This window comes from Balaenoptera ricei, chromosome 13 (genome assembly GCF_028023285.1).
Source record: "Balaenoptera ricei isolate mBalRic1 chromosome 13, mBalRic1.hap2, whole genome shotgun sequence".
Classification (NCBI taxonomy): domain Eukaryota; kingdom Metazoa; phylum Chordata; class Mammalia; order Artiodactyla; family Balaenopteridae; genus Balaenoptera; species Balaenoptera ricei.
In genome coordinates this window covers 66529236-66546165 of record NC_082651.1, presented here as the reverse complement: position 1 = coordinate 66546165, position 16930 = coordinate 66529236, and the positions used below count along the sequence as shown (strand labels likewise).

Sequence of the window (16930 nt, the reverse complement as noted above, 5' to 3'; positions counted from 1 at the left end):
CATATCTAGTGTTTTTTATCCTCTAGTTTCTAAAATTTTACATTATTCTTATATCTATAGGAGAGAATAGCATTGTGATTGAGTCAGTTCTGGGTTCAGTATTGTTTTTCAGCTGTTTGAACCTGGCAAATTACCTCTCTAAGCCTCAGTTTCTTCATCTGTTAGTTGGGCATTATAATTTTACCTATTTCATAGGATTATGGCCTGAAATAAATAAGGTAGTGGATATAAAATCATGTAGCACCATGCATATAGTAAGCAGTCAATAAACCCTATATAATATTGTTATTATATCTATTTATATATGTTGATTGAGTCTACTTGCCGGCATTTTCATTAGCCACCTAATCTCAGTATATTATAGCTTACTTAGCTATGTATGACCTTATTACTAGAAATTTATGTTGTCCTCAACTTTTCATTGGTAGATAAGGTAGACTCAAATGATCCAAGAGGGGAAGCTCTCCCAGGCAGGATGATCATGGATAAAAACGAAGATGACAATCTATGATTTGATTTAAAAAAACTACAGCATTTAAAATTATTACTGTTTCAGAGAATCTGGAACATAATTATTGCTAACAGTTTATCAAGTGGCTGACAACAAATGATATAGTGTGTCAACAAATGGATATTAATTTGTTCTGAATTGAAATTAGTTTTGGTGGAAGCAAGAAAACCTGTTTTCAAAGAAGACAACGAGCTAAAGAAGTGTGTGTTTGTGTGTGTGTGTGTGTGTGTGTGTGTGTGTGTGTGTGTGTGTTGGAAGGGGTGGGATGATTATTGAAGGAGGGTCTTGAGGGATAGTCTGAAGAGTTGGGATTTGATACCAGAAGTGTTCTTGAATATGAATTCAAGTAGTGAGTTTTTCAATTTTCCTTAATATTCCCTAAGGATGGTCAAGAGATTATTTTCATTGGAAATTATATTTTAACAGAAGTGTAAAGTAATACATGCTCAATGATGAAAGCAAAACCATAAAAGAAATCTCAAGAGGGTTGAAGTAACACAAGGAAACAAATCAGCGGGTATTTTTTTAAACAATGGAAAGAATTCACATTTACTTGTAATTAAATACTAATAAAACCCTGTATTCCACGGGGGATAAATAGATCTGTTACTACTCTGATTAAGAGACAATCTGGGCAATTCCCTGGTGGTCTAGTGGTTAGGATTCGGTGCTTTCACTGCCATGGCCCGGGTTCAATTCCCCCGTTGGGGAACTAAGATCCTGCAAGACGCATGGCCCGACCAAAAAAAAAAAAAAAAAAGAGAGAGACAATCTGGATCATTGGGGAACTATATTTGTTTTAACCAGATCCCAAAATAAATTAGTTTTGTGACAGAGGAATAGTGTTCACCCTATATTCTATATGCTTCCCTATATTTCCCAGCTTCCTTTTGTTGTCAGGTTATGGCCATGTGGCTAGTCCCTCCCAGGAGCCTGTGAGCACAAATGATGTGTATAGGTTCCTTCTGTTCTGCAATGGGGAGTAGTGGGGATTGAACCACTTACTGAGATGGCGGTGTCACAAGAGATGGAGCCTGGTTTCCTGAGTCACCAAATGGAGGAGAGCTTCATCAACCTTCTTTGAAGTTTGAGTAAGAAATAAACTTTTTTTTTTTTTGGATGCGTTGGGTCTTAGTTGGGGCATGTGGGATCTTTCGTTGCGGCTTGCGGGCTTCTCTCTAGTTGTGGAGTGCAGGTTTTCTCTCTCTAGTTGTGGTGCGCGGGCTTAGTTGCCCCACGGCATGTGGGGCCTTAGTTCCCCAATCAGGGATGGAACCTGTGACCCCTGCATTGGAAGGCAGATTCTTTATCACTGGACCACCAAGGGAGTCCCCAGAAATAAACTTTTTATTGTGTTAAGTCACTATATCAGTTTGCTAGGGCTGCCATAACAAAACACCACAGACTGGGTGGTTTATACTATAGAAATTTATTTTTTCGTAGTTCTGGAGCATAGAAATCTAAGCTAAGGTACCTGGCAGGTTTGGTGTCTTCTGAGGCCTCTCTCCCTAGCTTGCAGATGGCCACCTTCTTGCTGAGTTCTCACATGACCTTGTGTCTGTGTGGGCACATCCCTGCTGTCCCTTCCTCTTCTAAGGACACTAGTCATATTGGATTAGGGCCCCATCCTAAAAGCCCCATATTAACTTAATTACTTATCTTTAAATACTTATCTCCAAATACTGTAGGTTGGAACTTCAAATATGAATTTAGGAGGAGGACACAATTCAGCCTCTAACAGTCACTGCAGTTTTGGGATTCACTTTGTCATCACAGCATGGAATAGCTTATTGTGATCAAAACAGTTTTCCTGGGAACAGGAATGAAGATGTGTTTGTTTTGAACATACAAATTTATGTTTATATATGAGGATGTGTGTTGGCATAGGTGTGGGTATGTGTATGTGTGCTGTGCAGAACATTACAACCTGTGAATGAGTTACGTGGTACCAAGATATTGTTCACTCATCCTTGAGATAGCTAGGCAGGTCCTGGGAGGTAGGAATCTCTAGACTACTCAACTTAGGTCATGAGCAGCCCCCTCTGTTCACCGAGTGTATCATACAAATATTATCTTCTATGTATGTAATGGTTTTTAAAAAATTTCAAAGTACTTTTACACACTACGAATAATTATATACCATGTCAACATAAATATTTTATGAATGTCCCCTATTTTATGGAATACAGGGAAAATTTATTGATAACCTAAGTGCCAAGCACTGTTCTAAATTCACTATTCTAATACATAAAACTCTAAATGAGTTATATATATTAGCTCATTATATTCTCAAAATAACCCTACAAAATAACTCTACAAAACTATTAATATCCCATTTTACAGATGAGGAGACTGAGGCACAGATGGGTTAAAGACTTGCCCATTTATGAAGATGGTAAAAAGTAGAGCTAGAATTTGAACCTAGGCATCCTGTCTCTAGTCTTTCTGGCGCAGCACTTATAGCTGTTGACAATTTCAAGCAAAAAAAAAATTTTAGTGAATGAATTTCATAGTTGAATTTTGGAATTTGCTTTTTTCCCCCTTATGTCTAACAGGCAGTGATTGAGTCAAGTTTACCTCTTTGATGCCTTTGAAGAGTGGTTATTTTGCTTTGTAACAAAATTAAATCCTTGCTCTGAAAAACGATGTACTCCAAGACATGAGTAAGCACAGTGTAAGCTGAAGATCAATGCCATAATTCCAATCAATTCAATTCAGCAAAGTATTTGTTGAGTAACTACTATGTGCTAGGCTTTGTGTTGTGTGCATGGAATACAGTAAAGACTAAGATGACACTGTTCCTTGCATAATAGCCACCGTTACAGAGGGGTTTATGGTATTTTCCTCAAATGTGTTACTGAAGAAAAAGTTAAGGGCCATAGGGGTTTAGATCTCTATTGAGCTACTAAGGAGAGCTAAGAAATTAAAATGGAGAATTTAAAAATATTTATTCATTCATTTAAAATGTAATAAACCCATTATATGTTAACAAAATATATTTTATGAAAAATAATTATTTCCAAAAAAAAAAAAATCCAGTGAGAAAAGTGACATTTGATTTGTTTTTTTATTTGTTTGGCTGATTTCCATAATGTCATGCTTAATAAAAAACAGATTCTCTTATTTGCTTCTCATATTTGCATTCAGTTTGTTGACACATGTTGTTTGGGTTGAAACACATGAAGAAAATCTAACCTCACACAGGTAGTTGGGAAAGGAGGAGAATTTTTAACAGTCTTTTCAGATGATTATGGACAGTCTTTGATAGTACACCAAAACTTGACAAGTTGTAGTTTCTTAAAGGTTAGTTGGGATCTAAAAGCTGGCCTTTTCATATGCTGTTATATTAAAATCAATTTATCTATCTCACACTTTGAATGGACATTTTACCTATGCATGATTTTATAACATCATGCATTATCATTCAGAAGATATTGAATGATAACTTCCGTGAATTTATGCAGATCTTCCAAATGTTGACACATATTATACAAACCAAAAAAAAAAAAAAATCACATTCTTTAATATTACCACTGATCTCATTGGCAAGGTCTTTAAACACTGGGAAACTGTCAAGTTCGCAGTGTCAGATACAAGGTTCCTAAAGCTTGAAAGCTCAAATTTATCACTGGCAACAAATACTGTCAGTTGTTTTCCTTGAAGTGACAGACCCACTTTATTCATTTTTGAGAAAATGTCTACCAAATACCCAAGTTTGAATAGCTATAATTTGTTTACCAGTCATTCTTTTAAGTCAAAATGGTGTTCAATGAAAAAAGCAGTTAGTTCAGCTTGTAACTCAAGGAACAAGTGCTTTTCCTCATAGACCCCTATTTCAGTATGCCGCACAAGGGCTTTATGTGTACTTCCCATTTCATCACAGATATTAAAAAGACATGTACTCAAGGGTCAAGACTGAATAAAATTGAGATGTTTAATTTTCATCAAGAACATTCTTAAGTGAAAATGGCATCTGAAATTTAATTTATTTTTTTGTTTGTTTACTGCTAGTGCTTGGCAGAGAACAATATAATGGCTATTATTACAGTTTGGTGCAAATGCTTTCATTTATGTTAAGGCACCAGGAGTTTTACCCACCATTGCTTTTGTAGCATCAGTGCAAATGTCAACATAATGAAAAAGGTAAATAATAGTTAGTGTTATTAGGAAGATAGTTTTGACCTTGTGGACCTCATGAAACGGTTTTGGTGACCCCAAGGGGTAGGCAGACCACAGTTTGAGAACCACCATCACAGAAAATAACCATATTTCCTCACAAAGAATCTTTAACATCTGAAACAGAATGCTGAAGTAGAACACTGATTATGATATATGCCTTTTTAATAGGGCAACTACTATAAAAATCACATAATGGGAAAACAATATGATTTAGGACTAATTTAGATTTTCTAATACGCTTAAAAACAAACTTCGGGTCAAAAGTTTAAAGACTTTAAAGTTATCTTAGCTAATTATATTTTTGTTTTCAAGCACTAAAAGATCTGTCAGTGAGATAGTTTTCTCTCTCCTGTTACTTATTCTCTAAAAAATAATTACATTAATGGGAAAGTATCTGAAAAGGCATTTCTCCAAAGAAGATACACAAATGGCCAAGAAGAATATGAAAAGATACTCAACATCATTAGTTATCAAGGATATACAGGTCAAAATCACAATGAGATACCACTTCACACCCACTAAGATGGCTAGAAATAAAAAAGCCAGATACTAACAAGTATTGGTGAAGATGATGAGAAAGTGGAACCCTCGTATACTGCTTATGAGAATGTAAAATGGTCCATCTACTTTGGAAAACAGTCTGGGAGTTCCTCAAACAATTAAACATAGAATTTCACCAAGAGAAACAAAAACATGCCTACACAGAAACTTGTATATAAGTTCATAGCAGCATTATTTATAATAGCCAAAAAGTGAAAACAACCCAAATGTCCATCAACAGACAAATGAATAAACAAATGTGATATATCCATACAATGGAATATTATTTGGCCATAAAAAAGGAATGAAATACTGATATATTCAACAATATGGATGAATCTTGAAAACATTATGCTACCTGAAAGAAATCAATCACAAAAGACTACATATTATATGATTCCACTTACATGAAAGTTCAGAATAGGAAATCTATGGAGATGGAAAGTTGATTAGTGGTTACTTGGGGTGTAGGGGTGAGGAGTTTGCAGGGGTAGATGAGTGATCGGGGTTTCTCCCTGAGATGAAAATGTTCTAAAATTGACTGTGGTGATGACTGCACGTATCTGTGAATATCCTAAAAACCATTGAACTATACACTTTAAATGGTGAATTGTATGGTATGTAAATTATATCTCAATAAAGCTGTTCCCTGCCCCCCCAAATCAACTACATTATAGAAAAAAATTAACCATATGAAAAATTTTTAGATAATTTTATAGAGGGGGAGACTAAAGCCCCAGAGGGAGGGGTGATTGACCTAAACTCACTCAAAAGCTAGTACTAGAACCCAGGTTTCTGGTTTCTGCAATAGAATGCATTTCATCCCCCAGAATAGTATTACAATACCCCTTTCACTTCTGGGAAGAAAATTCCAATGATCGTACCAAATGCATTCAAACTGGAGTCAGCCTAAGAGGTAAAAAGAAAGTATCTACTAGAAAAGTACTCTATCTACAATTCTGCTCTGAATAACGTCACCCTTTGTGGAAAGAAATGGGAAAATGAGCAGAATAAGAGAGGAGAAATAGAATTTACCTTCCTGGTTTAAACACTAGACCACTTATGAGCAGGCTTGTAAGTAGTCACACTAGTTGCACAGGCTTTTGCCAGCTCCTTTAAAAATAGCTATTCATAAAAACAGTAAACACAAAATGTAGCACAAACGTTTTTGTAGGTTCACGGACTAGTAAATATCATACCCCTTCATGGTCAAGCATATTGTAGTGGACAGCTTGGTGCTTGTCTCACAAATGATTTGGTTCCAGTGCTAGGCAGAGCTATAGGGATGCCTCTGATTTGTGTAACACTTTTGAGTTTCAACCTGCTTTTACATAGTATCCCTTCTGATGCTTGCAACAGCCCTGTGAAATCAATAGGGTAGGTATTATTAGCCCCATTTTGCAAATAGGAAACTATTTTCAGGTAAGTAGGACAAGGTTTTGTTAATCATCCTCATTTTATGAATGAGGAGTCTTATTTTACACAAGCAGCATGATATAAATAGCTGCAAGAGAGAACTTAAACTTGTAGCTGGTACATGAAAATTTGGGAACTATTTAAAACTGGAGAACAAGGTAACAGTGTACAGCAGGGATACTCATGGAAATGACAAATTTATTGGTGCTTTATATTTATGACTTCCATAAACTACTTTTAAACAGATCAGACCCTGAACTTGCAAGCCCTGATATGCTATAGAATGATTGACAGTGCTGCCTCCTTGCACAGCTTCAGGGGACACCATTCACATGGAGGTGACACCATCCCCATAGCATTAGACATTAGTGGTAGGTGTCCTGTGGAATTAAATCAGATTCCTAAATTAGAGATGCTATGTAGATATCACAGACATGAGTCAGGCAAATCTCAAGGTCCATCACAAATCCCACCTCCTCCATGAAATCTGCCCCAATATTCTGTCCTAGCAGTCCATTATATGCATTGTATATTTTGGTATTTCTTTATATTTCATTTCATTTTATTAATTTTTTTCATTTTTAAAGACACATTGTTGTCTTTCTAATCTTACAATCAATACATGTTCATTTCAGACAATTAGGAATACATAAAATCATAAAGTAAATAATAATTAACATCCATAATCTTCATCCCTTAGAGATAACCACCATTAGCCTTTTGATGCATTTCCTCCCATTTCCCCTCCATTTTAACTATAATTTATCTTTTTATATTATTCTTCCATGTTTCATCTTTAAGTATTTGACCCCTGTAAGTTTTATCTTCTTCAAAATATGGTAACTCTTTGAGGATAAAAACCATATTATTTTCTACTTCTTTATGCTCTACACTTTCTTATGCATAGTGATAAGTACAGTAGTCAATAATTCAATTGAATTAGTTTATCTTCAATAATTTGAGTCGTTTGGTATTATAGGTACAGTGAAGAATATAAGTAAATCTACAAATGTATCAGTTATTCCATGAATAATAGTTCCCTTTGAATTTACTAAGTTACTTACATTTCATGTATATAAGTTTTTGTTTGTTTGATTGTTAGTTTTGGTTAAACTTGGGAGATTTTATTTACTTGCCCACATCACCAATCATGGATATGAGTGGCTAAGGCTTCTATCTCCTCAGGAAAACACAGCACAATTGAGTGATCACAACCTTTGGAGAACTTCAGTCTTTGGTTGCAGCACTTAAGAGCTCCTGGTTTTGGTCCCACAAGCCCTTTTTGAAGTGACCTATGTATTTTTTTTTTTTTTTTCTGTGTTGGGTGTTCGTTGCTGCGCGCGGGCTTTCTCTAGTTGCAGCGAGTGGGGGCTACTCTTCGTTGTGTTTCGCGGGCTTCTCATTGTGGTGGCTTCTGGTTGCAGAGCATGGGCTCTAGGCGCGCAGGCTTCAGTAGTTGTGGCACGCGGGGTCAGTAGTTGTGGCGCACAGGCTTAGTTGCTCTGCGGCACGTGGGATCTTCCCAGACCAGGGACCAAACCTGTGTCCCCTGCATTGGCAGGCGGATTCTTAACCAGTGCGCCACCAGGGAAGTCCCTATGTTGTATTTTGATGTTGGGATTATTGCCTGAAATCTTTTTGCTGCTTTTGATGAATCATATGGAAAACAAATTTGAATTCTGTTTATTAATGCTATTAAGTTTCAAGTGCCAACTTCTGGTAGAACAAATACCCAATCATTTGAACTGTTAAAAGATAAATTGAGGCATATTAAAAATTTTAAGGGTTTATTTGAGCAAAAATCAGTTTAAATCAAATCACCAAACTGGAAAGTGCTCCACCAACAGGAGCTAGGGGAAAGATTTTACAGACAAGAAGGAAGCAAAGCAAGGAGATTATTTGATGGGCTATAGCTTAAGCATTCACTTTACTTGGGAAAACCTTATTGGCTGTTTGTGATCGGTTGTCCTTAGATTTTAATTTCTTAACCTTGAGAAATTTACAGGATTGGGTTTGGTTTGCTTATGTAATGCCACTAACACATTAGAACCATCTCAGTTTAATGAACTCCTTTTTAATTAATTTAACAATTGCTATATCTGGATTGCATTTTCTAAGAAAGAAAATATTATGTAGCTCATAATTCCAAATAGTTAATCTAAAAGTTAGGGCTTTAAGGAAAAGTCTAAAATAATTTATAACAAATAATTATTAAAAAAAAAAATCAGGGGTTGACTTCAGATGCATGTAATAGAAACTTGACTACAGTAGTAGCTTAACCAAATAGGAATTTAATTTTCAAATAGCAGGAAGTCTAGAAGCAGGTAGTGTTGCCAGCTTTAACAAATAAACATACAGGGCATCTAGTTACATTTGAATTTCAGATAAACAGTTTTTTAGTATAAGTGTCCCATGGGACAAATGTTAACTGGACAGCATTCATTTTATTTGGCATTCATAGAAGCAAGCTGTTTAGGGCTGGTGCAGCTGCTCAAGGATGTCAGCAAGTTCCTTCTAGCATCCTACTCTACTGTCCTTTCTTTGTGGCTTTTGTCTTCATGGTTGTAAGATGGATACTGTACCTCCAGGCATCAAATCCATGTTCTAGGCAGGAAGATTGGGGGAAAGAAAAATGGAGAATACAGTAGTCCTAAACCAACTGAGTCTGATCCTTTGAAACAGGAAAACAGTAGCTTCTCTGGAAACTCCATCTTGTAGACTTTACTTATATTTTATCCCCCAGAACTGGGTTGCCTGGCCACTGCTAGCCGCAAAGATGACCAGGGAAGTGAATATTTTTAATTGGGTACTCTGCCACTCTGAACAAATTTGATTTTCACTAGGAATGAAGAAGAGAAGGGTAGACATAGGATAGGCAACATGCGATATCTGCAATGAAAGGTAAAAGTAATTTTCAATGACTATTTTGAATTTTATTTTGACCACACAGATATGCATGGTGAATTTGGAAGGTGAAAGAAACTCAAAAAGTAGAATTTCCCATTGTTAGTGTTAACTAGTCTTAGGGTCCTCTACCTTCCTGAGAAATTATCGCCCATAGATTTAAGAATAGCCTTAACTCTAGCCAATTAGTGGGAAAAGCTAAAGAGACTGCTGGTAGTTTGACTCAAAAATGGAAATGGGGTCCCTAGAGCCATGCCCCAAAGACTATAGCAAGGAAAGTGTGTCTCTTGCTGTAAGATGCATACTGATTATGTTAACTTACTGAAGTCTATTAAAAGAAATTCATCTAAAATAGCAATAGTGAATCCTAGCTCCATAGGCCAAAAACTCTTAAATCTGATAGAACAATTGTCCTCTCATCCAACACAATTTTACAATGAGGTTTTCTCCCTTATCTAAAGTGATTTTCTTACCAAGAGACAATTAACTAACACTGGACATTAACACCTCTCTCAACCTTTTAAAACAATTAGCATCAAATTATTTCTTTTCTTGTGGAAACTGAAGAGAAAATCATTAACAAATGGTACCAAATTATAAGATTTTTTTTTTCTATTTAGTATTTCTATTTTGCAGTGGTTTTACAAACACTATTGGTTCTTTTTTTCAGCAGGAGTTTAACAATCATGATGGGACATTTTCTGCCAGTACAAAACCAGGGGCTCGTCTAATTTGGGACTATCAAAAGCAGTATCATGTGGTGACCATAGGCAGTTTCATTTTTCTGTACCAGTAGAGAAGTATATGTAAAATAAGAATATAATTTTCACCATGACTAATGCATTTCCAGTAATTATTACTAAGGTAAATTCTCAAAGAAAAACAGACATTTAGTTGTACTAAACTTTTTTCATTTTGTTTTGTTTTTACAACTTGGCTGCCTGTCTGTCTTTATTAAGGTAATACTTATTTGATTTCTAGTTAAAATAAAAGATTTTTGTCCAACCAAATTAACAGAATGATTATCTTGTCAGGGAGTAATGAAAATGAATATTTCCTCCATTTTTTGGAGTGGTATAGTTTTTACAAGCTCCACAGAGGATATCATTCAGATAAGGTCACACCAAATAGGAGTTTTGCTCATTGGATTAAAAATAGATCAGCTCAATGACTCAGCAGGTAGCTTATTGCAGTTGCCTACTAAGAACATCCTAATTCTTCCTTGTACTACATCACAGTGAAGTACTCATGTGGCTTTATGGGGATTAGCTTATTCAGCTATTAGAAATAAGATCACAGTATATCTAGGACATTCTGTGAGATACAACAGCACTGAGAGTATTATGGGTCAAATTCTGGTTAAGTATAAGTAAGCATATATTCAAAGATTTAAGTTCCTTTTAATAAATTTATAATAATGTGGCTAAATTGAAAGTGAACTGTGGAATCAGGTTACAGAGAGCACTTGATTGTGCTTGGATTTTAGAGCAGTGCCTGTTTCATTGTTCCATGAGCCTTTCTACCTGATTTCCCCTCCCCCTGCCATATGGGAAACCTCAGGGGGGCCTTTAATGTTTTCCTTTTTTCTTACTCGCATTCAGGCAGTGGCCAAGTCACCTCCAGTCCCAGAATATTCAGGGATGGTCTAACAAATGGAGTTGGTATTTCTCCTGAAAGGAGACAGGAATAGAAGGCCTACCTTCCTCAAAAATATCTCCCTCCAAATTATTGGCTATCCATAGGGAAACACTTTAAGCTAGTATCTTCCATTAACATATATTAATATATCCAGCAACTACTTGATAATCATCCTTGTACAGCCTCCAGATATTAGGTCCCAGAGTAACGTAGATGAATAAAACCAGATCTTGACCCTCTAAGGGCTCCTTTTAACTCCTGATTTATTAGACCCCTGAGTAAATAGATAGGTAAGTTACAATGTGAGGAAAAAGAGAAGTAGGAAAGTGGGAGAGTCAGATCTTGCAGGGCCCTGTACTGGAGAGTCAGCCAAGGTAGCAGGCCAGGGGGAAGGAGTGGCGTGAAGGCTTGTAGTGGCTTTGAAGGGAGGGAAAAATCAATCTAGAGGCTCTGCGAAGTGCAAAAAACAAGTTTCATTCTCATTAATTCTTTTTTTTATTGTAGTATAATTACTTTACAATGGTGTGTTAGTTTCTGCTGTACAACAAAGTGAATCAGCTAAACATATACATATATCCCCTCCCTCTTACAACAAAGTGAATCAGCTAAACATATACATATATCCCCTCCCTCTTGGGCCTCCCTCTCACCCCCTCCCATCCCACCCATCTAGGTCATCATTAAGGCTCACCTTGGAAACACTGCCTAGTTCAGCCCATTCCTCTCCTAGGTCGGGCCCTCAGCAAAACAGAGGTAGCTTCAGTTTGGTTGGCAGGCAGTGTGTTTTCCGTTTGGGTGGCTGTTTTTCCTCCAGGATCACCAGATTTACCTCCCCCTCCCCACACTCCCATGTGGAGACCTGTTCTAAAGATACTGACTGAGAGCAAAAAGTTAAGGAAGACTTCATTGATAAAGGCTTGAAGTGAGATCCCTGCTAGTAATGTTTGCTTTTTTACACAGGAGTCTGGGAAGCTCTTAAAGGTTGTTCAAACCAGACCACTAAACTCCAATCTAATGCCATCCTATAAGGTTAACTTAAAAGGCATTACATTAATTCAGCAAGGAGGCCATGAGACTGATGTGGCTCTGATGTACTGGCAGCCTACGGAAGCAAACCAAAATCTAAGCATGCAAATGCTGAAAAGTTAGGGCAACCAATCACAAACTGCCATCTAGGCTTTAGCTGTAGCCAATCAATAATTTCCTTACTTTGCTTCCACATTTTCTCTATAAAAGTCTCACCCTCACGGCCCCCAGCTCCTGTGGGTGGAATGCTTCTAACAACTTCTGGTTTGGTGCTGCCCAATTGGAATAGACTTTTGCTCAAATAAACTCTTGAAATGTTCAATATGCCTCAGTTTATTTTTTAACAAAGATTAATCTTACTCAGTATCTCAAGTCTCTGTCCTCGACCGCATAGTTTTACTTATTTTCATTGTGTTAGTTACCCTTGTAAATGGCTTTCCATTCATTTGTTCAGAGTGAATGCTATTTTTCTTGTCAACTATTAATCCCAATGAGAGCAGTAAAAAATATTTATACTTCCTTTAAGAGTAGACCTGACTGTAAAAATAGATAGATAGATAGAGAGAGAGAGATGAATAGATAGGTGGATTGATAATTTTCTAAGCATTATTTCAAGGTTCATCGATCTTGCTTGGGAGCCGGTAATAAGGCAGACTTGAATATATCCTCTACTCACATATTTCTTGGAACGTGATTGTTCATAACCTCCAAGAGGGCAGAGGCTCATCTATTGTCTTTGGTCCCCAGCACATGGCTCCTGCCTGACACTGGTCTGAGGATCAGTAGATTGAACTGCAGCAGCTTCACACAGTTGCTCCCAGGTGCTTGAAGCTGAAAGCTGTCAATCATTTCACAAGATTTACTGAATCTTCTTCTTGGCAGAGGAATTGTGAGTTTATATAAAGAGAATATATAATATTTAATTGTGAGTTTATATATCGGTCTAAGAAAATGACTTGAAAAAATTTACAAGGCAATATAAAATTGAATATAAATAAATGGAGTGAAAATATAGTGTATAGAGTTAATCTCTGAGAATACTGACTGATCTCAAGTGCTGGAATAAGTATAAGGGCAAATACAAATTTTCTCCCCTATGAAAATAAGCAGAGAGATTTTCCCCTTCTCCCTTTACTTTCTGAATTTCTTTCTCTGTCCTTGTCAAATGTATGTAAATCTTTGTAATGGCTAAATAAGCCTCTGGCCAGTCTCACAACTCAGGAATGTTTCCTCAAGGACCTGGGAGCCATCTCTTTGAAGTGTAATCATCAAGGAAAATAATTCCAGTCTCCTGGAAGATGGGTTTTCTGGGAAAAGATGGGTCTAATTTGTCACCTGACTGTAAATTGTAAAAGCTACCCAAGTATTGAATGGTTTGTGTCCACTTAGCTGTATAAAAGAGGGAGATTCCCTTCTGTCTTTCTAATCCCTTTAGCGGGTTACCTGTGTGGCATATCACGTTCTGGTTTAATCTTATTCAAAATTTAAAATTTCCCTTTTTTTCTTTCTACCCTTGTGGAGAGCTTTTGAATTGAAGGAAGATTTGTTTTGATTATATTTCCCCAACACAAACATGGGCTGAGCTTTCTGGCAGCTGAGATATTGATGTTTGGTAGATTTCAATCATGACATTAATTCTGCTTTCTTTAAGTAATGGAGAATCAGTGCAGCGTGGTGGTCAAGGATGTGAACTCTGGAGTTAAAACACTTGCCTTCAAATCCTGGCTCAGTGACTCACCAGCAGGGTGACCTTGTACCAGTCAATTGGAAATAACATCGAACTTCCCCCAAGTCTAAATTTCCTCATCCACTTTTTAAAGCCTCAGTTTCCTCATCTCTAAAGTTGTGAATGACAAATCAGCCCTGCCTGAACCTCATGGAGAGCGTCCCCCCACAACAAAGAGAGGCTCTGTGGCTGGCAGAAGTAGAAGGGAATGCTAGGCAGGCCACAGCAACTGCTGTGCAGACCACTGTTAATCTGCCTCTCCGTGTTAACTCTGTGAGGGATGGGGTTGTGTCTCACTTTATAGCTTCAGTGCCCAACGTAATACCTAATACTTAATAGTTGCTCTATAAATGTTATTTTAATGAATAAGCAATGAATAACTCCCATAAGCAAAGTTTTAGAGGTCACAAAGCTGAAACAAGGACTACAGAGAGTAACAGTGGGAAATACAATTAAAATGTAGGTTAAGACCATATAGTAGGGAGGCTTAAATGCTAAGCTGAGGTATTCATGCACTATTCTGTAGGCAGTAGGGAACCACTAAAAGTTTATGGACAGGGAAATAATACGATCAGAGCTAAAGCTTAAGAAGAGTAAACCAGTAGCAATGTCTAGAATGAATGGGTGGTAGGACTCCTAGTAGATGGGAAGATGTTTCTAATAGAAGATGTTTCAAACAGAAGGCAGTCATTCAGGTTAGAGCAGTGGTTCTCAATTGGGAGTGATTTTGCCTCTCAGGGGACATTTGGAAACGTCTGGAGACATATAAGTGAGGGGGTGCTATTGGCATCTAGTGGTTGGAGGCCAGGGATGCTGCTTAACATCCTACAATGCGCAGCAAAGAGTTATCCTGTCCAAAATGTCAGTAGTATCCCACTTGAGAAACTCTGGGTTAGAGATAATTAGAATGCATAACAAGAAGAGAACAAATGCGGCAGACATGAGTGGCACTGTGGAAGGGGAATACATAGACTTTTGAAAATGACTGTGTCTATAGAGCAGAGGAGAAGGCAGAATTAGAAGCAAACAAACAACAACAACAAAAAACATTCCACGGTTTAAAGCAGATATCTGGGAAGATGATGTCAGGAACAGGAATAGAGAAGTCAGAAGGAGGGCCAAATTTTAAGGGGGAATGATGAATTTGTTTTGAGTTTGAGATTTAACTGGATACCTTAGCATAATTCCAGAGGCAGCTAAAAATGTACTTGTGGAGCCTAGAAAGAGTCTAAGACCAAAGATATAGATTTTAGGAGACATTTGCAGTGAGTTATTGGTTAAAGGAACGGGAGCAGGTAAGAGTACTGAAAAAGGGCAAAGAGGAGATGTGGTCTGAGAACAGAATTTTGAAAGACTGGGAGAAACCACAAAGGTCATATTACTATAAGACAGTGATGTTTATAAAATCATCTTATTTTTCAGAATATTGCTCTACTTTAGCAATTAATTTCCTCCCACAAATCCAACATATTAATTAGACTACCTGGAAGTGGGTCATTCCTAACTGTTCCTAAACTCTTGTTAACTCCATATCAAAGAACCTCTTGTTCTCTTGTTTTTAAATAATAGTTTTATTAAATTCCTCAAATCCTCTTACAAATCCCAAACATATTCTCAAGCTTGGCTCAATAGAACATCATTTTTAAAGCATTCTTTTCCTTTTATTCTGTGACTATCTTTAGCATTTAAGAATTATTTAGAAATTATTTTCAAGACTGGCCTTCTGCAAAATTGAGAAGTATGTTATTTGATTTCAGACCATAGCGAGCCTCTGGCTTATTTGCTGTCCATAGAGGAAAAAAGTGTGAGCATGCGCTTATATCCCAGCTTTGCCATGAGTGAGCCATGTGATCTTTGGTAATATTCTTTCTCTCTCTCATTTAGAAAATTTAATTATATCTACAAAAAGGTACATGAGTTTTGTCAGAGACTAACATAAACATTTAATGTGGTAGTTGCCCACAGACCCATCCCAGTGTAATATTACCCAAACCTTTACTGTAAATTCCTAGGCACAATTCAGAGGCATTACAGATTTTTTAAAACTTTCCAAAGTTTTTATTTTGAAAAATATCAAACCTACAAAAAGTTGAAAAAATAGTGCAATGAGCAGCCATATACCCTTCACCTAGATTCACCTATCATTAACTTTTGTGACGTCTGGTTGTTCTCTCTGTCTTTGTCTATCTATCTACCTATTTATATTTATTTTTTGCTAAATGACTTGAAAGTAAGTTATAGATATCATGAAACTGTATCCCTAAATACTTAGTATACATATCCTAAGAACATGGACATTCAGCTATAAAACCACAATATTATTATCTCACTCTAGAAATTTAACATTGATACAGCATACTATCTAATATATATACAGATTTTAAAATTGTTCCCCAAATGCCCTGTAAAACAGTTTTTTTTCTTTTTTCAAGGTAGGATTTAGTCAAGGTTAATGTTTTTCTAGTCTGCTTTAATTTAGAAAAGTCTTCTACATTCTTTGGTCTTTTGTGACACTAATCATTTTGAAGATTACAAGCAAGTAATCCCACAATCTGGAATTGTCTGATTGTTTTCCCCTGATTAGTTTTGGGTTAAATATTTTTATAAGTATACTACACAGTATACTACACAGAGGATATAATGTATCCTCTCATTGTATCACTTCAGGAGACACGTCGTATCGGTTTGTCCCATTATTAACAATATTAAGTTAGGTCACTAAATTAAGTCTTTCAGATCCCTCCTTTGTAAAAGTGGCTTTTCTCTATTTTAGTTAATAAGTAATGCATAGGGTGATATTTTAAGACATGTAACTAGACTATATTGTGGTCTTCGAGTTCTCATCTGGCCTAACCTTCTTAGTAGTTTTTGCCAGTTTATTAAGTATGGTTCACCAGAAAACTTTTTTTTTTTTAGTATGTAAAGTATCCCTTTTCTTTTTTTTTTTTTAGTATGTGAAGTATCCTATATAATTTGTTTTGTTTTATTTT

At 36.5% G+C, this 16930-nt stretch overlaps 1 non-coding gene across 1 annotated transcript; it reads right to left on the bottom strand.

The window, feature by feature from the left end:
- Positions 1 to 7815: 7815 nt before the first annotated feature.
- On the bottom strand, positions 7816 to 7940 carry LOC132347188 (small nucleolar RNA SNORA25). Its single transcript, XR_009497140.1, has one exon. It is a non-coding gene; the product is annotated as a small nucleolar RNA SNORA25 (small nucleolar RNA).
- Positions 7941 to 16930: the final 8990 nt, after the last annotated feature.